Source organism: Triticum dicoccoides, chromosome 6A (genome assembly GCF_002162155.2).
Source record: "Triticum dicoccoides isolate Atlit2015 ecotype Zavitan chromosome 6A, WEW_v2.0, whole genome shotgun sequence".
NCBI classification, from domain to species: domain Eukaryota; kingdom Viridiplantae; phylum Streptophyta; class Magnoliopsida; order Poales; family Poaceae; genus Triticum; species Triticum dicoccoides.
The window spans coordinates 172,466,854-172,491,021 of record NC_041390.1 but is presented as its reverse complement, the minus strand read 5'-3'; positions in this window follow the sequence as shown (position 1 = coordinate 172,491,021).

Genomic DNA, 24,168 nt, shown 5'->3' with positions numbered 1-24,168 from the left:
TTGGTCCGAACTGAGTAGACTACGGGGCCACCTCAGGGAAACTTGAGGGTTGGTTTTACTCATAGGATGTCTCATCCAGTGTTGCCCTGAGAACAAGATATGTGCAGCTCCTATCAGGATGTCGGCGCATCGGGCGGCTTTGCTGGTCTTGTTTTACCATTGTCGAAATGTCTTGTAACCGGGATTCCGAGTCTGATCGGGTCATCCTGGGAGAAGGAATATCCTTCGTTGACCGTGAGAGCTTGTGATGGGCTAAGTTGGGACACCCCTGTAGGGTTTTGAACTTTCGAAAGCCGTGCCCGCGGTTATGGGCAGATGGGAATTTGTTAATATCCGGTTGTAGAAAACTTGACACTTAACTTAATTAAAATGCATCGTGGGTGTTACAGTCGAGCCATAAAACACACATAAGCTGGCCTGCCTAGAATAGCGTGATAAGCACTCTATAAATCCACAACTTCAAATGTCAACTTTTCTTTGCGGTAATTCTTGGAATCACAGAACACTACATCGAGAGCGATGTGGCCGAGTGATGCAGCCTTCTTGCCAGGAATGACTCCATGGAAGCTCATATTACTTTTGCTGAGTCTGGACATCGGAATGCCCGTTCCTTTCAACGTCTCTGCATATAGTATATTCAGACCACTGCCACCATCCATCAGAACCTTAGTCAATCGAGTGCCTTCGACTACTAGGTCGACCACCAGTGCTTGCCTCCCAGAGGTGGCTATGTGCGCTGGGTGATCGGACTGGTCGAATGTAATGGCAGTCTGAGACCACTTCAAATAACTGGGTGTCACCGGAGCATCCATGTTCACTTCTCTGTTGATGACTTTCGCTCGAATCTCACTCTCAACATCAGCGAAAATCATCAGAGTGGAATTGACATGGGGGTAACCATCATCATCCTCCTCCTCATCCTCAACCTTGTCTGCTTCCTTCTCCTTTTCCTTGGGCTGTTTCTCTCAGAATTGCTAGATTCGGAGTCGACACTGTCGAGTGGTATGCTTTGTGTAAATGAAATTACCCTCTTCATCTTTCTTGGTGTGAATGTGCCATGGTAAATCCAGCACATCATTTCCATCTTGATCTTTTACTTACTTGGGGTTCCACGGCCCTTTGGGTTTCCCCTTGAACTTCCCTTGAGTGACGGCCAAGGCTTCTCCAGGAGTAGCTGGCTCGGCTTTGCGCTTCTGCTTCCGACTGGAGTTCCCCCCTCCGGTTTCGTGGGCGACTGTTTTGTGCTTGCCACTCCGGAGTCGGTCTTCTTCTTCACCATTGGCGTACTTGGTGGAAATCTCCATCATCTGAGTCATAGTCATATCTCCTGTTCGACCGAATTTCAGATTCAACTCCCAATACTTAACGCCTTCTTTGAAGGCACAAATTGCTTGGTGATCTGACACATTCTCCACTGTGTCGTGCAACGTAAACCATCTCTAGATATAATCCCTCAAAGTTTCATTCGGTTTCTGAATGCAACACTGTAGTTCTGTCAACCCTGCTAGCCACTTGAAAGTACCTTCAAATGTTCTGACAAATACTCAAGCAAGATCTTCCCAAGTATAAATACTACCAGGAGCTACTTGATTCAGCCATGCCCTGGCAGAGCCCTATAGCATCAAAGGAAGGTGCTTCATGGCCACTTCATCGTTCCCGCCACCGATCTGTACGGCCACTCGGTAATCCCCAAGCCAAGTGTCAGGCTTGGACTCACCAGTGAACTTATTGACTCCAGTCGCCAACCTGAAGTTGGGAGGAATCACCGCAGCCCTGATGGCTCTGCTAAAGTACTCTAGGCCTGAGACATGCACTCTGCTGCTGGTTGGAAAATCTCTGTCGGGGCCTTCTCTATGAGCTCTATTTCTGTCGACCAGACCCTAAACGAGAATAGATCTCGCATCAAAGCCCGGTTCCCTGGGGTCAACTGGAATCCTTCGCCCACCACTGTGAAGGCGTCTATCATCCTACTGCCGAGGCACGTATGATCCATTCCTTGGGGGAGGCATGAGCACTCGACGATGATCATCGTGATCGAGTCAGTGATCATATTGCTCACGGTTTCTGTACTGATCTCGTCGGTCTCCATGTCCCTCACGCCTCGGGGGCGATCTTGGGCTGTGAGCTGACTGGACTATGTCTGCAACCACGGATCTGCTGTGAATCCTATTCCGCGACTGAGATACTACTGTATTCTGCTGTCCCGCAACTCGGAGCAAGGCCCGGATCTGCACCAAAACCCGACCAACTTCTGATTGGGAAGGTTGAATTGACTCCGCTATTCGGGCCACAGCTGCGAGATTCTAGATCGGAGTTTGGTATATCTGAGTCGGAGGTGGAAAAGTTGACGTCGACTGGATTCGGGAGCACGCTGCCGAGCACGCTCGTCGAGTGCGCGCTGGAGGTTATCCAATCAACTGCGCTCAGCCAAGTTGGCCAGGCACGCCTCCTTAAAGGCCTGGGCCTTAGGGGTTTCTCCAAAGATAGGAGTGTGAAGTGCATCCATGTTCCGGCGGTGAAGTTCCTCCCTCCTCTGCGAAGAGAGGGGTTCGGGTCGGTACCCTTCATGGACACGCGACGGATCACCGCCACCATCGCCTCCATCCTCACGGGTGAAGCCAGGAGGACTACGTGGTCCATTGACCATCAAAACTTCTGCCGCGGGTTCGCTACTGTCGCACTTGGATGCAGTCTCTACGGAGCCAGTCGAACAGTACATAGAGAGTTTCGTCGGGCTCGATTGCCGCGACCTGGGGGGTGGCCGATTGGCGAGCCACCGCATGCCTCACCCACCGCTGAAGCCTAGACTGACTGGAATGTTTGCCCTGGCAGGCTGCAGGGAGGGAGGTCGGCACGGGAGCTGACCGATACTGAGTCGATGGCTGCCGTAGGAGGACGCCACGGACGCACGCGTGAAAGTGCATTGCCCCGCGGACGGGGAGCGCCTCGACGTCGAGTGGCGCTTCCTGGAGCCAAGTGGAGTCGTCGGCGATGAATACGAGCGCATCGAGACGGATCTCGTGGCCCTTGGCCAAACCTCCTCCTGAAACCATGTTGATGGTGATCGGAAAAATCACAACTTCTCCAACAAGTCGCTAAGACAAATGCCCCACGGTGGGCGCCAACTGTCGTGGTTCTAAGTCTGACAGTAGAATGGGGGGTAGGAATGTAGAGGCAAGATCCTAGCTATGGAGGAGTTGTACACGCGAGTTTTACGAGTTCAGGCCCTTCTCGGAGGAAGTAACAGCCCTACGTCTCGGAGCCCGGAGGAGGTCGACTGGATTATATGCGTGTGTGTTACAGGGGGTGCGAACCCTTGTCCCTGAGGAGGGGGTGGCTTATACAGAGTTCGCCAGACCCCCTCCCGCCCCCAGTTACAAAGGGTTAAAGGTACATAAAGATGGGGACGTTACTGGTAATGCCTGCAATAAGGATACATAATGACCATTAAAGCTATGACTTAATTCCTGACCATTGCAGAGTGGAGTGGCTCTAGATCTTCTGGTAGTCGAGTGATTATCCATACGGTCGAGTGTCTTCGAGACTGTCGAGTGGAGCATAGCTTCATGGTCGAGTGGATGATAATTTTTCTTCGAATGCTTCTGGCTCCTTTAGAGATGTCCTTGGGAAGGGTATCTTGGACAGATCCATGACCCTACCCTACATACATAGCTTCATCAGACGACGCGTTACTGCTGGAAAGACTTGTGATATGACTACTCACTATAGTCATGAATTACTAGTGATACGACCGGGGTGATGCCCCCTTCCGTTCCGCACTCTAATCTGGTGCATGACACGTCGACCCGGATGCTGGCTCTCCCAGATGTCGGCAAAGTACGTAGTGGTAAGAAGGAGCAAAGAATCATGCGGTATATACTAGTAGGACTACTACTCACGTCGGAGGAGTGCGAACCACGTCAACCCGGTGAACCAGCAGTAGAAAACAATGTGCTGATATGGCCATAAAAAACAATTTGCTACGGTCCAGACTGTACCATGTACAGTACTACTCTTTGTTTGGATCCCCGAGTTAGAGCTAGTTTGGGTTGAAATAGCCTCAAATTATCCAAACAGGAGGGGTTAGTTTGAGCTAGTTTGCTCTAGCCCAGCTAAAAAAACTAGCCGGTGGAGAGGTTCTAATTGGGTTAGTTCTCCTCGGGCCCGCTAAAAGAGAACTAAAAAAATATCCCCTGCCCGCACCAGATCGCTCCCTCTGCCCCCCCCCCTCGCACGACTCCTCTCTGTTCCCCTTCGGGCCGCCCGCCCAAGCGCCACTCCGCCACTCGCCCTCTCTCTCCTCCGGCTGCCCTCCCCCTCCGGCCTCTGCCGCCCTCCTCGGGCCGCCCTCTCCCTCCTGCCTTCGAAGCTCTCCCCGCTCCCCCTTCACCGGTCATTTTTCTCTCTCTGTCGTGCGTGGCAGCGGCGAATCTGCCAGGCAGGTCGCGGGAGGGGTGAGTTTGTTCGTTCCATCTCTGTCTCACAGCCATATCATTGATCTTGCTCGCTCTAGTGCTATTTTTGATTTGCAAAAGTAGATCCTGATTAAACTTGGTATAGATTTGTGGTGCACGCATAGAATTGTTTGATGTTGCTTAAGGAGGTAATAAATCTTTCTAGAGGCCCAAAAATTCAGTTCACCTTTCTAGGTATTCCAGTTTCAGGCTAGCATTATTTCTAGAGGCCCAAAGAATTAGTTCACCTTTCTAGGTATTTCAGTTCCAGGCTTGCATTATTTCTAGAGGCCCAAAGATTCAGTTCACCTTGTTGAAGGAAATATGCCCTAGAGGCAATAATAAAGTTGTTATCCTTATATCATGATAAATGTTTATTATTCATGCTAGAATTGTATTAACCGGAAACTTAGTACATGTGTGAATAGATAGACAAACAGAGTGTCACTAGTATGCCTCTACTTGACTAGCTCGTTGAATCAATGATGGTTATGTTTCCTAACCATAGACATGATTTGTCATTTGATTAACGGGATCACATCATTAGAGAATGATGTGATTGACTTGACCCATCCGTTAGCTTAGCACGATGATCGTTTAGTTTTTTGCTATTGCTTTTTCCATAACTTATACATGTTCCTATGACTATGAGATCATGCAACTCCCGAATATCAGAGGAACACTTAGTGTGCTATCAAAGATCACAACGTAACTGGGTGACTATAAAGATGCTCTACAGGTGTCTCCGATGGTGTTTGTTGAGTTGGCATAGATCGAGATTAGGATTTGTCAATCCGAGTATCGGAGAGGTATCTCTGGGCCCTCTCGGTAATGCACATCACTATAAGACTTGCAAGCAATGTAACTAATGAGTTAGTTATAGGATGATGCATTACGGAATGAGTAAAGAGACTTTCAGGTAAGGAGATTGAACTAGGTATTGAGATACCGACGATTGAATCTCCAGCAGGTAACATACCGATGACAAAGGGAGCAATGTATGTTGTTATGCGGTTTCACCGATAAAGGTCTTCGTAGAATATGTAGGAACCAATATGAGCAGCCAGGTTCCGCTATTGGTTATTGACCGGAGATTAGTCTCAGTCATGTCTACATAGTTCTCAAACCCGTAGGGTCCACACGCTTAATGTTCGGTGACGATTGGTATTATGTCTTTATGTGTTTTGATGAACCGAAGGTTGTTCGGAGTCCCGGATGTGATCACGGGCATGATGAGGAGTCTCGAAATGGTCGAGACATAAAGATCGATATATTGGAAGCTTATGTTTGGACATCAGAATGGTTCCGAGTGAGTTTGGACATATACCAAAGTACTAGGCGGTTACCGGGACCCCCCGGGAAGTATATGGGCCCTAGTGGGCTTTAGTGGATAGAGAGAGAGGAAGCCAGGGCAGGCCGCGCGCCCCCTCCCCCTCTGGTCCGAATTGGACTAGGAAGGGGGGCGGCGCCCCCCTTTCCTTCCTCCCTCTCTCCCCCTTTCTTCTTTCCTAGTCCAACTAGGGAAGGAGGGGATCCTACTCCCGGTGGGAGTAGGACTCCTCCAGGGCGCGCCATAGAGGGCCGGCCCTCCCCCCTCCTCCACTCCTTTATATACGAGGGTGTGGGCACCCCATAGACACACAAGTTGAAAATTTTCTTAGCCGTGTGCGGTGCCCCCCTCCACCATGATCCACCTCGGTCATATCGTTGCAGTGCTTAGGCGAAGCCCTTTGCCGGTAGTTTCATCATCATCATCGTCATCACGCCGTCGTGCTGACGAAACTCTCCGTCGACACTCAGCTGGATCTAGAGTTCATGGGATGTCACTGAGCAGAACGTGTGCAGATCACGGAGGTTCCGTACCTTCGGTGCTAGGATCGGTCGGATCGTCAAGACGTACGACTACATCAACCGCGTTGTCATAACGCTTCCGCTTACGGTCTACAAGGGTACGTGGACAACACTCTTCCCCTCTCGTTGCTATGCATGACCATGATAGATCTTGCGTGTGCGTAGGATTTTTTTTTTTGAAATTACTGCGTTCCCCCACACGTTTTAGGTATTTCAGTTTCAGGCTTGCATTACTTCTAGAGGCTCAAAGATTCAGTTCACCTTTCTAGGTATTTCAGTTCCAGGCTTGCATTATTTCTAGAGGCCCAAAGATTTGGTTCGCAGTCGTCGACAAGTGGCCCTGCTACCCATGCGGGTGTCGACCTCAACTCGCAAGCGCCGGCGTCGAAGGGGTTCCCGGGGCTTGGGCTCTACAAAGCCTTCCTCTAGAGTGACGATGACGAGCTCCTCCCTGGGTGCATGAGGGGCTCCTGGCTCTGTCCCTATTGTGAATGACTTTATGAATTAGCTCATGCTTTGTTTCATGGAGTGTTTTTTTTGTGACGCTTGATTGAGGACTTGTATGTTTAAGTGGGATATCTCATTTGTATGGACAAAGTAAAATTTATCATGTTTTCCATGCTTGATTTGTAAAGATGGTTTGTTTATGTCAATTGTGAGCGGGAGGAGGCCACACAAGAGCTGGCCACAGCATATCCGGCAGGAAATAGGGTCCAAAGTACTCAAATGATTGAGAAAGAAAATTTATTGTCAATCTAACCCTGCCATCCATACACCTCTTTGGTTTAGAGTTAGTTCAGGGTTAGAATATAACTCTAACCTCTAACTGAGTTAGTTTCTCCTCGTCTCGGTTCATCACCATCATACTTTCCCCATTCATGTGTTTTTAGTATCCTGCTAATCAAAGAGGCCCATAGACTGGTTTAGGTCTGGTAGTTTTTAAAAACATGTTATGTCCAAAACTTAATGAGCGTCCTCCAGTTTCTATGAAAATAATCCGGTTTCATGTAGTAATTCATTTATTTATTTATTTATTCTTCTGTAGGGGGTTTGCATGTAATTCGTGAGGTCTGAAATGTAAATTACCCCGGCATATGCTCTGAGTCGTGCATGCACTACAACCCAGATGCTCTATGTCCCACATGTCGGCGAAAGGGAGCACGTGGAAATAGCCTAGGAGTACATATAGCTATAGGAGGATAAACGCGTGAAAAAATATGTACGGTGAAGTGTAGCTGCGGTTCGAAAAGGAGACCTAAAGTGATGACAGGTATAGGTCACACGCACCCAACTAGTGGTAGTACTAGACATACAACTACTTTTTCCCTCAAAAAAAGAGGTACGAGTGCTCAGTACTCCTATTCTATCAACACGAGTCCCATCTAACAACAGGGTCTGTGCTACAGCTAGCTCTTCTCCCTCGTTTCTCTCTTCCAATTATAAACTCAGTCGACGCCAGGTGGACGGGGTGGGGATTTGCCGATGATCGGTTTGCTCAACTGCGGCCCCACCTCACAGTGAAAATGTTGCGACTGGAATAAAAATGCCATATACACCCTCCATTCCTAAATATAAGCCTTTTTAGATATTTCAAATGGAATACAACATACGGATGTATGTAGACATATTTTAGAGTGTACATTCACTCATTTTGCTCTATATGTAGTCACTTGCTGGAATCTCTATAAAGACTTATATTTGGGAATGGAGGGACTACTATACTAATAAAACATTAAGGCCACGAGGCGATGCAGTGCTAGTTACAGGAGGCAAGAAGAAGAGATGCATCCATCGACGATGTCCACCTCCTCGACTCAGGGCGCCGGCCCACCGAACAGCGGCTAAGTAGCAGCGGCTTACGTGGCCAGGTAGACGTTCTTCTGAACAATGGCGTCCAAAGATTCCAGCCACTGGAAGAAGGCCAACGTCTTTCTGTCCTTGCTGGCCTTGTAGTGGCCTATGTAGACGATTTCCTCGTAGGCGTGGATGTGTAGGTCGACAGTTTCTTGCATGGCGAGGCGCTGCGCGGCAAGCACGGCCTCGAGGTGCGCATTCTTAATCACAACCTCTGGCACCTGCAGGGCCACCAGGGCTTGAAAGAGTTCTCCACCATGGAGGCCGATGAGGGTGGCAGGCAATGAGGAGCCTGGGCGCGCTGGCTAGAACAGTACGGCAAGGTCGTCCGCGCGCTTCTTGATGGCGGTGAACTTGCGGATGGAGTTGACCACCATGTCGTCCAAGTGAGAGGTGAAGCCGGCGGCGGCGAGGGCTACGACGTCGGCGGTCGCCAGCACCGTCTGGAAACGCTGCGCAGTGCGGGGCCGTCGGCTGGCTCCTTGGATGATTTGGCACAGCCGATTGCCACTCGCGTCCATCGCCTCCATAGGTGCTAGTGGCTTCTGGTCACTTGGTCTTGGATTGGAGTAGGCAGTGCTGCGCAGAGACTAGGAGTAGATGGATTGGAGTGGTGGGGCACCTTTATATGAGAATCCAAACTCTGTTGCAGTCACATCGTGCTGGCTCTATTCTGCTTCATTGACCGTTCAATGTCTCAGGAACCGCTACCCTATCCCTCCTTGGCAATGTCATTCAAGCACCTATGGAGGCGACTGTCGCTCGTGTCTATCGCGTGTCAGGAGACGTTCCCATCGACGATGAGGTGCCTATGGTGACTTCGTAAATTTCAAGATGATAGTACTAGTATACTCAATATTGTGCACCGCGACCAAGGTGGAGAGGAAAATGAGAGAACTATGTATTTATTTACGATGTAGATTCACTCATTTTGCTCCATATGTACTCCATCTCGGTGTAGTCTAGTCACTTGTTGAAATCTCTAGAAAGGCAAATACTCCTTTCTGGTTTACAGGGCTATACTAGCAAGTACTACAATAGTGGGCTCACATAGCAATTTTGTCTCATGCGAGAGCCTGGCTATATGCGTGCTCCAAGGTTCGCAACTGCCACGTTCGGGTTGCGCTTGGCTCTTTGCCTCTTCGAGAAGACGAACAATGACGTTACTACTACTTCTACAATATCGAATCCACTGCTGCATGTCCGTCCACCGCATGCTGGAGGGATAACTTGTTGTAGTACTCTATAAGGCTAGTTGTAATGGGAGTACTATCATAGGTAGTACTCCCTCCGTTCCTAAATATTTGTCTTTCTAGAGATTTCAACAAGTGACTACATAGGGAGCAAAATGAGTGAATCTACACTCTAAAATATGTATATATACATCCGTATGTGGTAGTCCATTTCAAATATCTAAAAAGACAAATATTAGGAATGGAGGGAGTATCACGCATGCCGACTAGGCAAATTTGATGAGGTGGCATAGAATTAAATGAAGAAAGAGAGGGTTGAGTATCATATCATGATACCGTATCATATTAAATGTTGTGCTACTATGTGTCATGCATGCTAATAAATAAAGTCATCGATGATACTAACATATGATACTATGCACTAAAGATGTGTAGTATCATACACTAGTATCATATGCATGATACTAGTATTCCATTACGACTAGCCTAAGCAAAAGCCTATCCTCGTCTGCGAGCCACTGCGCGCATGGGCGAGGGAGAAGGCATGTGGTAGTAAAATCAAGCTTCTCCTTGTTGTACAAGTTGAGGCGACACATCATAGCACTGGCCCCACATGGTTGCCTCTAAACTTGGCTGAAAGACCCGAAGTGTACAGTACTCCATTTGCTGCAACCTCTAACATTTACCCCACCACAAATTAAACTATATATTCCTGTCTTGACCAGATGAGCGTGCAAACTACCATCATCAGGATGATAGGTAGGGCCAGAAGATTATTTTAATAAAAAAAGCATGGAGCCGACCCCAGTGATTTTAGGCTTACAGGCACGGTACATGCTACCCTAGACTACTCTACACATCACTACAAAAAAATACACTTCCGTGATGATACGTGTTTGTCACAGTAGGTCACGTTTTCTGTCATGCATGTACATCCATGACAAATTTATGACAGAATCAAGATAGTCATACTTGTGATGTCGTAGAAGTGTTCCATGACATTACCAAAATTATCATCACGGAAGTGTCCACTTCCATGACAATAAATCGCGCATCACAGAAGTGCTTTCGTCAAGGGTGACCGACACGTGGCATCCACCGTAATCGAACGTTGTTAAGCTACCGGGTCCGGTTTTGGATCCGATAACCCATTAACAGCCCCGACCAATGGGAATTTTCCACGTGTAAAATCACCATTGGCTGGAGGAAACACGTGTCAGCTCCGTGTTGGCACAAGTGTCACTCATCCAATGGGTGAGATGCCCCTATGATATGTTAACACGTGGACCAGCCCAAAAGTGGCCCATAAAGTTTAAATGGGCCAGCCCAACTAAAGGCACACAAGATTTTGCGGACCATAATGGTACGGCCCAGCTAAAGGCCCACAAGATTTTGCAGGCCATAATGGGCCGGCCCAGGTAAAGGCCCCCAAGATTTCAGCGGGCCATAATGGGCCAGCTCAGGTGAAGGCCCACAAGGTTTTTGTGGACCATAATGGGCCAGCCCAGCTAATGGCCCACGAGATTTTGTCGACATTAATGGGCCGGCCCAGCTGTAGGCCCATAATATTTTGAGGACCCTAGTAGGACGGTCCATTAACTGGCTGCCATGTTTTGGGCCAAATGTCGGCCCATATTTGATCCAGTCCATTAATGGCCTACCATGTTCTGGGCCTAATAATGGCCCATATGAGATCCGGCCCGTTAAAAGCCTACCATGTTCTGGGCCAAATTACGGCCCAGATCAGGTCAGGCCCTTTAAGAGGCTTTGGGCTAAATTGTGGCCCATATCAGATCCGACCCGTCAACTGGACGCTATACTTTTGCGCCCATTTTCTAAAGGCCCATTCAGTAATTCGGCCTGATATTAGTTTCGTCCTGTTAAGGGCCCGTTTAACATTTCGGTCCTATATTAATTTCGGCCTGTTAAAAGTCCATCATATAGTTGGGCCTAACTACGGCCCAGTTTGCATCCGGCCTGCTCGCAGCCGATAATCTGATTGGGCCAAACAAGGACCAAGACAATTTTGGCATGTTATAAGCCCATGATTTGATTGGCACATTCATGGGCTGGGGTCTATTTCGGCCTGCTGCCTGCCCGTGAGCTATTCGGCACGTTTCAGGCCCAACCTACTTTTTAGCCTCCTAAAGGCCCATTGAGTTTTCTTGGGAAAATAGGGCCGGCGGTTTACTCGGCCTATTAAAGGCACGAATCTACTAGTGGGCCAATTTACATTTAGGCATGTTAACATACAAAGATGACGGGGCCCATGATGCGGATCATACATGGTGATTTGCATCATGGCCCGATTATGTACCGTAATTTTACGGTTTGGCCGGTTTACCACGAAGACAGGATATATATACAGTAAAATAACTGCAGCATCATGAATAAGAAAAAAAAACCTTGACTATACAATAAAGAAATTACAGCATATTACATCCACTGGGCATCAAAGTTTGCCACTATGATAATAAAGCACAAGCAGACAACAGATTACATACACTGGGCATCAAAGATCGCCACCAGTGCAACTAAACACACCGACAAAATAATACACAAAACCAATAGCACTTCAATAGAGTTCAAGAAAGGTTAGCCCTGCTCGGGAGCTGTAGCGCAAGCAGCTGAGCAAGCTAGTGAGACTGCACTTGTTTGACACTTATATCCTCCTCACTCTGAAAGATAAACAAGCAGACAGATGACAGGTTTTGCACATATAAGTATCAATGCTGACAATTCATCACATTTCTTACTGACGAATAAAGTGACACATTTTAAAATAGCATTAACACAATATGGTAGTGTTCAGGTCAAGACATGGCAGGAAATGACATTGTGAAGGAGTTGGCAGTTTCATGACACCACTGGATTACAGATCAAGAAATCATAAGTATCAATGGTTAGTGTGATGTCAATTTATCCCATTTCAGATTGGCAAAATAAGATCACTTGCTCTGTATAGTTTAATTTACATGGTATGAAGAAGGAAATTGGTTGTACAACTGAAAACTTAAATTGAGAAGGACAAACTTTTGTTTATGAACTGGAGTACATAATAAACTTTAAACATGCAATTTGATGCAAACACCAAAAATAAACAGTTGTTGCAGTCATGCCTAATCAAATATACACAAGAAAGTTTGAAGGCTTGAGAAGGACAAACTTACATTATTGGTGAAGGCAGGCTCTATAAAGCCCTTGTCCATGCTGATGGGAGGGGGGGCAATTCAAGAAGTTTACTACAGAATCTTCTTCATAAGCATTGCCTTCATTCTACATTTTGTTAAGAGTAAATATAGATGTGACAATATAAGAAAAAATGGAGAATATTTAAGATAAGATAAAGAGTGATGCTACATAACCAAGTAGCTATAAATGTAAGTACAGCAATACAGGCAAAAGGTACAGCCAAGAGCAATGCAGAGCTAAACTTCTTCAGTACCATCGGTGTTATCCAACCTTATGGTAACAGTAAATATAGATCTTATGTGTAGAAAATGGAGGGCAAAGGAAAATAAGCTGCAGAGTGATGGTACATGAACAACTACCTGTCAATATAGGTACAGTGATAAAGGACAGCAGGTACTTACAAGAACAATGCAGAGCTAAAAAATTTCATTGGCATCGGATATATTCTACACTAATGTAACCATTCATATAGATCCGATAAGTTGGAGCGAACAATTGATAAGCAAGCTATCATGCATACTGTTGTCACATAATGAACCAGGTATCTTTGCAAGTACAGTGATATAGGACAGCAGGTACTAACAAGAGCAAAGCAGCGGGCAGCATATTTGCGATATCTTGTCATTCTTTTCAAATCGGTGAATATGTATTAATCTACTCTGATCATGTGGCAACGCATTGGCACATTTCTAGTAGTTATTATAATTTTTTGGACACCAGACAAACGGTGGAGTACATATACGAAGAGAAGAGGCGCATGCACGCAGTCGGTCTCTCACTGTCTCGCACACATGAGTGTTACGTAAAGGCAACATTAACAAATAAACCCTAAAACCCTAGGTGCACGATTGCTGCATTCGCGGGTACCGGGTACGTGGTGGAGCGCACCTTTGTAGGAATAGTCAGCTCGCGTGATAATTTGATTTGTAGGAGTTGATGGTCGGGAGCACAGGTGAACGACTTGGAGGCGGTGGCTTGCCAGTTGCCACAGATCGAGTAGCCATGTTTAAAATATAATTTTTTAGCAGGGTTAAGAGTTCCGATTTTCAATGGCGCGTTATAAGTACTAAGTAGTTTTTAGAATGATTGGTATGGAGCGAAAATGGGATTCATAGTACTACCTACTATGTACCTCCTTGGCATACGGTTGTATGGGTTTATGTTGCGAGATGTTGAACCTGGTAGTTCTAGGGAAAATACTATGTTTAGATTTAGTTGTTGGTTTTCAGTAATGAAAATCGGAAGGGTGAAACACTTCTTTGATTAAAAAACTACTACATCAGCATGTTTGTTGTTCCCGTGTGCATGATACCAGCTAAGATACCACCATTATGGCCAGCCTTAATCATCGCATGCAATAATTTAGTGCACCTTGAAATATGAACATGTGTGGGGCGTGTATGTTTTTAATGACTTGAGAATATACCTAGCCCGGCATGCAAGATGAGACTTATTATGCACCGTTCCCCATACCTGCAGGAAGCCCGTTTGTCTCCAAATCTTTTCCTCTCCATGTGTGGAAACAATATGCCTGCCAGACTGTCCTTCTCCCTCCGGCGGTCCCACCACTCCACCCCGTGTGGAAAAGATCTGCATGCATGACTCTCCTCCCCCCGCGCTCGTCCAATTCGTTGTGACAAGCAATATTTCCACCCCTTACCTCCCTCGTAATTTACTCCAACAAATATGCCCACGTAGCTATTACTTAACTGCAGGTGCATTGGGTCACTTACATATGGGCCCAACAGGGGTCTGGCCCACATGTTAGTGACGCAGCTGGACCTGCAGTTAAGTCAGTGCAGCTCAGTCCATATCTTACGTAGGTGTGCCATTGCTCGCTATCAATATTGCGTCTCCCACAACGTCGCTATCTCCTCCCCCTCATGTTCACGTTCATCACTATCTCCTCCCCTCCCTCTCACGTCAACCACCATGGCATCTCCCCTCCCAAGCCCTAGGCGCCCCTCGCTGCACCGTGCAGACGGTCACGCGTCGCCCTTCCATTCCTCGTCGCCACTAGTCGAGGAGGACGCGTCGGTGTTCCGCTCCTCGCCTCGACACGACGTGTCACCATTCTGTTCCTCGCCGCCACTAGTCAAGGACGCGTCGGCATTCCTCTCCTCGCCGTGATGCATCGAGGTGGACGCGTCGGCATTCCCAATCTCACCAGCACGCGCGTCGGAGGACGCGTCGGCTCTCCGCTATGAGGAGAACACCGTGCCGCCCGCCGAGCCCCCCAGCCGTGAGGAGCTTTGGAAAGAAATGTATGTCGCCTTGTGGGAGGCTTTGCCTCCAGCAGAGCGTGCCAAAATAGAGGCAAAGAAGAAGGCTGAGGAAGAGAAGCGCACCGCGGAACAAGCTGCCTGGGAGGCCTATGTCGCATCCGAGAGAGCCAGGCAATTGGCTCTTTGGCAAAAGGCTCGTGCGAGGGCCGTGAGGGTGGCGAAGGACGCCCGTGCGATGCCCTGAGTGCAGTCGAGCCCAAGCGCCTCATCTACGCTTGGCGGTACATGGACCGGGTGCACGCTTCTTGTGAGGAGGAGTACCTATTGGCGCCGGATCACCACACCGGTGAGATCGCGCTCGCCCGCCGGCAAGCCGCCAATCAGCACCTCGCGAGTTGCGACACTGAGGAAGAGGTGTTGTGGCGGTGCGCTGGGAAACGGCCGCGCACCAAGGTACTCGTGGCGCGCCGCAAGCGCTCATGCGAGCGCCGTGGCTTTTAGGAGGAGTATAATTTTTGTTTCGTAAGGCGACCTCATTAGTTTTGGGACGCAAATGATAAATCCCGAACGTTCAGGAATTATTAGCGTCCTTGATTAAGTATGTAAAAGGGAAAGTTTGGAAACCTTGTGTATTCGTACGCATTTTGCAAGTACGTGCATATAGCACAAACTTTACTATATACTATCGCACTACACGTCTCTCTATATATATGCTTGCAGACTGTGCTACTCCCACTGTCCAGGTCAATAAGTCATCTTTGGTTGTGCACCGTGACCAAGGAGGGAAGACTTATACACCTATACGGAGGGAGTACTACTATTACTTATGTACGTGCAAATGCACGTTTTAACATTACGATGCGGTTTTGTTAAAGTAGAAAAACAACACTAGTCAAGCTTGTGAAACAATTCAATGCAAAACAAATGCAAAAATGCTCGTTTGATTGTTTACTTTTAGCTTCCTTCTCTGTGGTTATTTCTCTGTCATACTTTGTACGGAGTATCTCACTGGTTGGAAAGGCATGCAAGTTCCCAAACCGCTTCCTACACCATGTATCCAATTTTTTGTCTAACAAGTTGTGCCGTGCAATTGGAATTCCAACTTGAGTACTACTAGTAGTAGGAGTACCAGGGGCCAGTTCTTTTAGGCTTCTAGATTAGTAATACTATAACTACTACCTTCGTCCTGGTTTATTGGTCCCCATTGTAATCTGTGTCAAATTTTGATCATAAATTTAACTAATGAAATGTTAGTGCATGTCACATGCACTAACATTTTATCAGTTAAATCTTTGGTCAAAATTTAGCACAAATTACAATGGTGAGGAATAAACCAGGACAGAGGTACTACTAGTAGTAGTTTAGAAGCCTAAATAAATGAGTGAGGCGCCTTAATGTTACTCTCCACTGTGACTAGTCTTATGGGAAAAGCTGGGGAAGCCGCCAAAAGGACTGGCCCTAGGAGTAGTATCTAGGGATTGAGTGTGCGAGATGAACCGGAGAAAGTAAATGCAGAGAGATGAAATGCAAAAACGACGAAGGGATGTGATGGTTGCTTGTCCGTTTATTTTACCAGGCCACTTATTACTGGGAGTGGTTGGGTTTTGTGATATGACGGCTTTACTACCGCGCCACGAGCGGGGTGAGACTCCCGTGCAGCGCCGCCCTCTACACTAGTACTACTACGTCGGTCGTGGTTTATCCCCCATTGAATTTGACTAAGATTTAACTGACAAAATGTTAGTGCATGTCAACAAAAACAATATCGTTCGATTCGTTTATGAACATAGTTTTCAATGATATAATTTTAGGTGCCATGCATCATCATTTATCGTAATATATATTATGTTAGTTCAATTTTTGGTCGTACTAATCTATAGTAAGGTGCCCGTGCATTCCACGGAAGAGTGAAATGCATTGATCGGTGAGTTGTTTATTTTGACAAAGGATGTGGGGGTCATCTCATGTGTAACGGGTATCGATAGGTTTGTTCGGATATTATCTCATCTCTAGAGCTCACAAACATCCGGGTGAAATAGATAAAAAAGTATCTTTTGCAAACAAAAGCATTCAACTATCCAACCTGCATCCAAAACTTGTGAAGAAATAACTCTTATTGTGCTTTGTAGGAAATGATCTTCAAGAATTAGTTTTTGAGTATCCATTGTTATACATGTTGGCTACAGATGACATGGCACTTTCTTATAGTCAACAGTTGGCTATACTATTTAAGTATTAACCATACCCTTATACACCTAGATGTAGGGATTAAATCAGGATGACTTGGAAGGGGGTAGAGGATATGTAAGAAATGGTTCATCATAAGTCTTTCACCAGTACTGTACTTAAAATTCATACATGGAAGATTCTAGACTAAACCATAAATGGATACACTTTTATTCATGTGCGATACTCCAATAGAGCAAGATCATGCATGGAAGTCTCCACATGCTTAGACAGCGGATTACATTAAGCGAAGACTAATGATCGACATTTAAATTACTAATGCAGATGTCCAGGTGAACCTCCTTGGAGTCCCCATGCACATTGTTGGGGGTCAAATAATACCATGCGTCTTCCATGTCCACATCGGCGGGAAGGTCCCAGCTCCGCAGAGTCCAAGTCAGCTTGACGCAGCCAGTGTCGCCGCCCACATACCTCCGAGGGGTAGTAATAGTGAGCACGCACCCGTACATCGGCCTCGTGTCAGTGTCAGCGTCAGCGGCGTCGCCCCTGGAGCACACTACAGAGATGTGGCGGCGGCCTGCGCAGGCCTCGCCGGTGGCCACGATAAAGAGGAAGACGCTGTCGTCCTCCTCCAAGACTAGCAGGCGGCGCTGATCCTCCGGCGACTCCGGCACGATGAACTGGTAGCACGTCTCGTACTTGATGTTCTTTGCCAAGGGCCAGTAGTGATCACCGCACGCCTGCGTCAGGTGATGCACGATGTCCGCTGGCGATCCCCAAAACGGCACCGGGCACTCATAGCAGTAGACGAAGGACTCCTTGGAGGCATCCACCAGGCCGTCCATGAAACGGGAGGGGCTGTAGGGGACGTTCGGCCAGTTGAATATATGAGCAAGTTACTACGAGATTTACTACAAAATAAATCATGACGGCTATAACAGAGATTAAACTAATCATGCAGACTAGCATAGTAGATGAACAGATCGAATCTAGGACACAGACTATAAACATGAATTCTACCATGATTTCGAACAGGAAGGACAAAAACACATATGGTGCAACAGGAGCAGCACCATTGGCGTTGAGGTTGTCTCCCAAGTTGTTGAGGAAGAGGTTGCTGAGGTCAGGGAAGAAGTCGTCGTCGGTGAAGTCGATGCTGCTAGCAGTCGCGAGAGTGCGCTCCCCAAATTTCAACAGCGCCCGCTGAATGGAGCGCGGGAGGGAGTGGCTATAGGGGACGTTGCGGCCGCCGAATGGAGCGCAGGAGTAGCCCACAAAGCAGTAGATGGTGCTCCTCCCTAGTCTCTATTCTTATCTCTATCTCTACTACTCTTCTTTGTTTTTTATAATATACTAGTTCTAGTTGTCAAATCGAATAGTACTGCGCCGTCCACTGCACGCCCGGCTGAACATGCCTTCTCGCCTCCATCAAACCCCTCCATTAAACCCGCATGCAAACCAAGAAACCTACTCCGGCCCGTGGGAGGAAATTGGCCGGTTGCCGTTGGAGAACAATAGAGTCACGTCCAATCCATTTGAGTTTATTGCGTGTATGATTCTCCCTCTATAAAAAGTTAATTGCATCCTTAATCTTGTATTCTAAGTACTCTGTGGGTTCCACTGTCAGTACAGTGTACATTACTTGCAGGTTGGCTACAGATTCGTACAGAAAGTTAAAAAGAAACAAATCCATGACTTGCAGGATTGGAGTTAGCACCGATGGCGGTTCGTAGTCGTTCCACGCTCGGGCATTGAAGTTTGTAACTATTTTAGATTAGAACATACTACTCCTCCGGTGCTAGTAGTAGAGCAGAGTCCTACTCCACTACTACTCTACTCAAGAAAGTTAGGGCATAGTAGCAGGTACTGTAGGGAGTACCAGTACTGTGATCACTCAAGCAAGTTATCTGACTTCAATATGACCCTACGCTGCTAGTATGTGTCTTGTAAGTCATGCGCCGTGTTGTAGTCATCATCACTTGTCCACTTCCCGCAGCACATATTCACTTCTCCATCTTTGTCCGCTCTTCCATCCCTGCTAAGGCGCCTCCCCCCCCCTCATCCAATCTTCCATCCCCACTAAGGCGCATCCCCCCTCGTTCGAAACCCAAGCACTAACAATGGTAGATCCGAGCAACGTCCACCGAAAGAGTGGCTGGAATTCGCTCCCCACAAAGGTAATTGAGCTCATTGTTTCGCGTGTGGAAAATCTCAGTACCATGCCGCTCGCCGCGTGCTTGTCAGGGTTGTACCGTTTACTAAAAGCCCTCAAGCTGGAGCTTTTTAAGCCAGCTCCTTGCTTATTGACGCCGCCTGATCTTCATAAACGGTGTGTCACATAGCATAACGATCGTAGGTGGCAAGCATCAACCCCCTTGACTGTGATCTGATCCCCGTCACCCTCAACTACATTAACGGTATGTACTAGGTCGGCATGAACACGTCTTGGATGGTGCTCGTCGACGGTCGCGGCAGCTGGATGCTCGTGGAGGTATACACCCGGCGATTGATCCCCCTTCCTTCGATTAACATTGCACTGCTTTGGCACCGCGGCCCAGAATACTGGGAATCTTACAGTAGCCAACATGATACCAAGTTTGATTTGCTCAAGGTTGTAATCTGCCAAGTACCCACAAGATCTGCGAATTATAAAGACTTCAGGCTAATTGCGTTCTTCAACCGCGGTCTCGCCTATCTGACAGGTCACTGGGGTAAGTGGATAAATCTGCACGTCCATTGCAGGATCATACATCCTCCATGGTTCTCTGATGCCATTGAACACAAGGGCTTCATTTACGCTGTCGACTCCTTCTATGGCTAGACGTATTGCTGGCCTACTCTACTCATTGCTACAAACGGCTGTTACAGCAGTATGTTACTTTCATATGATATCATGATGGCTTTCTTATATTACTGTTAACATTTACTGAAAAAATATTCATGCTCATAACATGATATTCTTAAGATTGACTACAACGAAGAGCCCTTTTTATTTGACTCTAACTTTTTTATGTTACTTTTTTATGATATCATGATGGCTTGCTTATATTACTGTAAAAATTTACTGAAAAAATATTCATGCTCATAACATGCTGTTCTTAAGATTGACTACATCAAGAGCCCTTCTTTATTTGACTCCATTTTTTGTGGGTTATTTGACTCCAACTTGATATGATGTTGTAGGCCGCCAGGTGTCCCTACCCTTCCTAATCCCAGAACCATTCAAAGGAAAGTGGCATGGCAGTTGCAGGTGGTTCCCGGCTCAATCAGACGACGGCGAACGATTGATGATCGTTCGCACGCATCGGACGTGTTGTTTTGCGGAATACAATCACAGTCACTACAAGGTCTTTGAGTAGGATCCCAGCTTCTCTGGGCCTTCGGGAATTTTTGACTGGAGGTTGGTAAGTAGCCTTGGTACACGCTCTCTGTTTGCCAGACTGAATTATCCGATTAACCAGGAGAAAACCGACGGCAAGGATCATGATGGCAGCGCGGTTTTGTTCATCAAGCAAAATTGTGTGTACACAACATACCATGCGTTTCTGCATGCACCATACCCTGATATGTGCCGCCACGCTCTGTAGCCCAAAGTAGGAGAGAGGATCGCAAGTATCAGACTTCGACCTGCTGGCTGGAGTTTCCCCCATCAGTCACCCATCTAGTTCAAGCCGTCAGCCAATCTCTGCGGCTTAATAAATAGTAATGTCTAACTGCGCCAGTTAGTTAGATGCGTACACTTGGTGTAGTGGGATCTTTATTTAGTTTGATACATACACTTGTTCTTTTTTGGTAGCCCTTTTGTAATGATGCCTGATGTTTGGTTTGGAAGAGAGAGATGCATCTTCACTCTTCTGGCCTGCTTACTGCTTCTGTTGCACCCCCAGCCCTGGTTGCTGCTGCTGTTTTCAATGTACAATCAGTAGTATATCTCATCTGTTGGTTGAATAAATGTGTTGTTAGAACGACAAACACAATGTTTTGGAAGTCGTTGCACTATTCGATCCTTTAGTGCCATGTACCGTACGTAGCACATACTATTTTTCGTACGGAACACATTTTCCACTTGTTGATAACATGCAGCCCACTGATGAAGGGCCAATAGAGAAGCCCATAATTAACTGGAAGGGAGGCTCTCACATGAATCCGGCCCAGGTACATGGTCATGGTCCCCTAAACATAAATAAGTAAATAAATAAATAAACACAAATTCTCATGCACCCGTTCTTTAAATTCACGATTTAATAGGAGGATATTATTTCCTATGATAGTGTCGTTACATTCAGTCGATATTATTCTTCGGCAAAGATAGCGACCAGTCTTCTTCCTCCTAGCATTTTCTTCCTGCAACCACCGGACCCATGCAAATCGTATTCAACGTCGTAAATAGATCCGGTCCATTTTTATTTTTCAATAAGAATGTCCATTTGCAGCCCAGCACATTGGCGGCAACACTTTATCCTCCGCCTTGGTGCGCTCGCCGCGGCGCCGCCGTCCGGCCCTGTCAACATAGTTTTTTTTCGAAATGGTCCCTGTCAACATAGTGAATCGGGAGAGAACTGTAGTTGTGAGTATGACAGTACGGACGCACCAGGTCCACTCCTGAACACAAGCAAGCGCCTCTTTTACTACTCAGGTGAACCCCTCATTTTTTTACTCTAATCCACCATGCTGATATCTGGGACCCACATCATTTTCAATGTATAGTCAATTAACGATAGAATTGCCCAACTTTTTTTAGTAGTAATTCAGAGGAGCAGGCTATAAACTGGGTTGTGCGGTCTCTGTGGCCCATCTAACAACATGACCAGCCCAGCAGTTTTTTCTTTGGGAAAATAGGTAGCCCAGTATTTCTTTTTGAAGAATACCCAAGCTAGGCCTATTTGTTTTCACCAACTTACTGGGCTGCAAATCTTTCAAGACGAGGAGGGATGCATTCCGGCCTTGCCAAAGAGTATGGTCAGTGTTTGTTAAAAGTAATATCAAAAGGGGTTGAAATTCCAAAAAAATAGCAAATGGGATATTAGTTTCTTTTTTTGTTTTTGTTCTTCACTGATATCTTATACGTATTTCATTGGATTTAACATGACATAGTACTAATTTATTTTTAAATTTGTTTTAGTATGTCTACTAATTTTTGGATTAAGAATATTTTGTTCCCCAGCAAAAATTTGCGAATTTTCAAAATTTCCCACATATTTAGTTAATTTTTAACCCTGGTACTGACCGAAAAATGGGCAGCAATTCTAAAAATGGAAAACAGGCTGCAATAAATTCCATATGAATTAGAAAATGAGTAAAAATTATAAAAATAATAGCAAATGGGCTGTACACGCCACAGATTTCGAGGCTGACTTGTTTATGCAAGGCTTTGTGAGTCAACACACGATTCTAGAAGCAGTGACTATTGGATGTCCATCCAACGGCCGACGTCCTTCTTCAATCTCTGATCTTCCAGCTCCAGCCGCCTAAACTAGCGCCGGCGGGACTGCCTGCTCCCTCTTCTTGTGGCCCGCTATGATGCCGCGTAGGCTTCCCCAGCCCACCCTACTACCTCCGCTGGCCTGGCCGTACGCAATCAACTGCCTCCTTATTACGCAAGAAAAATGATTCCTCCCACTGACATCTGGGGCGCACTGGTAGGGCGGCTGACCTGTGGGCCTACTAAGTTGACGCATACGCAGGGCTTGTCAACTTAGTCAACAAACGATTCTAGCAGCAGTAACCGTTGGATTTGAATCGAACGGTCTTGCTGCTTCTTCAATCGCTGCTCTTCTTGCACCGGCGCAAACCAGCGCCGGCGAGACCGCCTGCTCCTGCCTCCCGTGGCCGGCTGTGCTGCCATTGAGGCATCATCGCCCCCTACTACTCCCACCGCTAGCCAGGCCCTGCGGCGATGGCAGCCTCACACCGCAGTCGAACCAGTGAACCCTCGTACTCCTCTCCGCGTGGGCATCCACTGCCGCGTCTTCCCCGGCTCTGCGTTGGCCCCTTCCTAGGCCTCGCCATAGTCCACAGCCTTGGTGCTCTCGGCGCGGCGTGGTCAATGTGGTCAACGACCGACTTCCATCGGAAGAGTAATGTACGTGGAGAGGCTAACAGCTGGGTCCACGGCCACAGCCCAGTTTTTTGTGATTTGCCAAGTAAGTCGCTTTGTCAAGCTTGTTGGGCTGCAAATCTTTCAAGACGAGGGGGGCTTTCATTCAGCTAGCCGAGAAAATGGCCTATCAGTAATGAGAAATGGGCTATACATTTTTAAAACACATCAAACCGGCAATTAGTTTCAAATTTCTTTTTTCATTTCGAGATTTTAAATTGCATTGATTTTTATGCGTGGAAAATTTGCTAGATTTTATATTGATATATATTTATTTTTAAAATCAGTTTGCATGTGATTCGTGTCGGCGTTCTGGCAACGGGGGTCCCCAGACTTGCCTGCCTGCGGCCCACGGCGTGGCTAATCCAGCAGGCTGTATGGCCCATCTTCATCAATGAGGCATACAAGACCCTCGCGAGGGGCCAAACCTCGCGAGGCGGACAACATAAGACCTCCTTTTAGAGTGGCCTAGTCGGGCAGGCTCACGAGGAGTGGAGATATCAAGGCGAGGCAAACCTCATGAGGCTCTCGTGACGTGAGCCATGACGATCGGCACCAGGCAGGCGCCAGCGCGCGCAGCGTCCTTGTTTCCTCTTTGGTGCTAAGGAGGCCTGCACATGCGAGGAGTACCGAGGCATCAGGAAAAGGTTACCATATCGGTGCAACAAGACCAGGACCAGAAGGACGGCAAGATGGAGGTCATCATGGATCCCAAGACGGCGTCACCACCATAGCCTTTCGCAGGCGGAGACCGCCTTTGTCAGGATAGCTTGTACTAGTTGTCCCCCTTCAAATTTGCCCGCCGTTGTTGGCTCCCTTCCCGCTCAATATTTGGGAAGAGGACCAGGGCCTCTATAAGTAGGACTAGCCACCACCATAGGCAAGCAGGACCATTTTTAGACCATCCAGAACCACACAAGTTAGCCAGGCACAAGAACAACTCAACCTCAGGAGGCTCTTCTTCCCCTTGTATTCTTCATCATCGGCCCTAGAGGCAATCCACCACCACCACACTGGAGTAGGGTATTACACCACAACGGTGGCCTGAACCAGTATAAATCTTGTGTCTTTCTGTGTTGCTAGTTCGTCGAGTTCGTCCGCGAGATCTTAGCGAG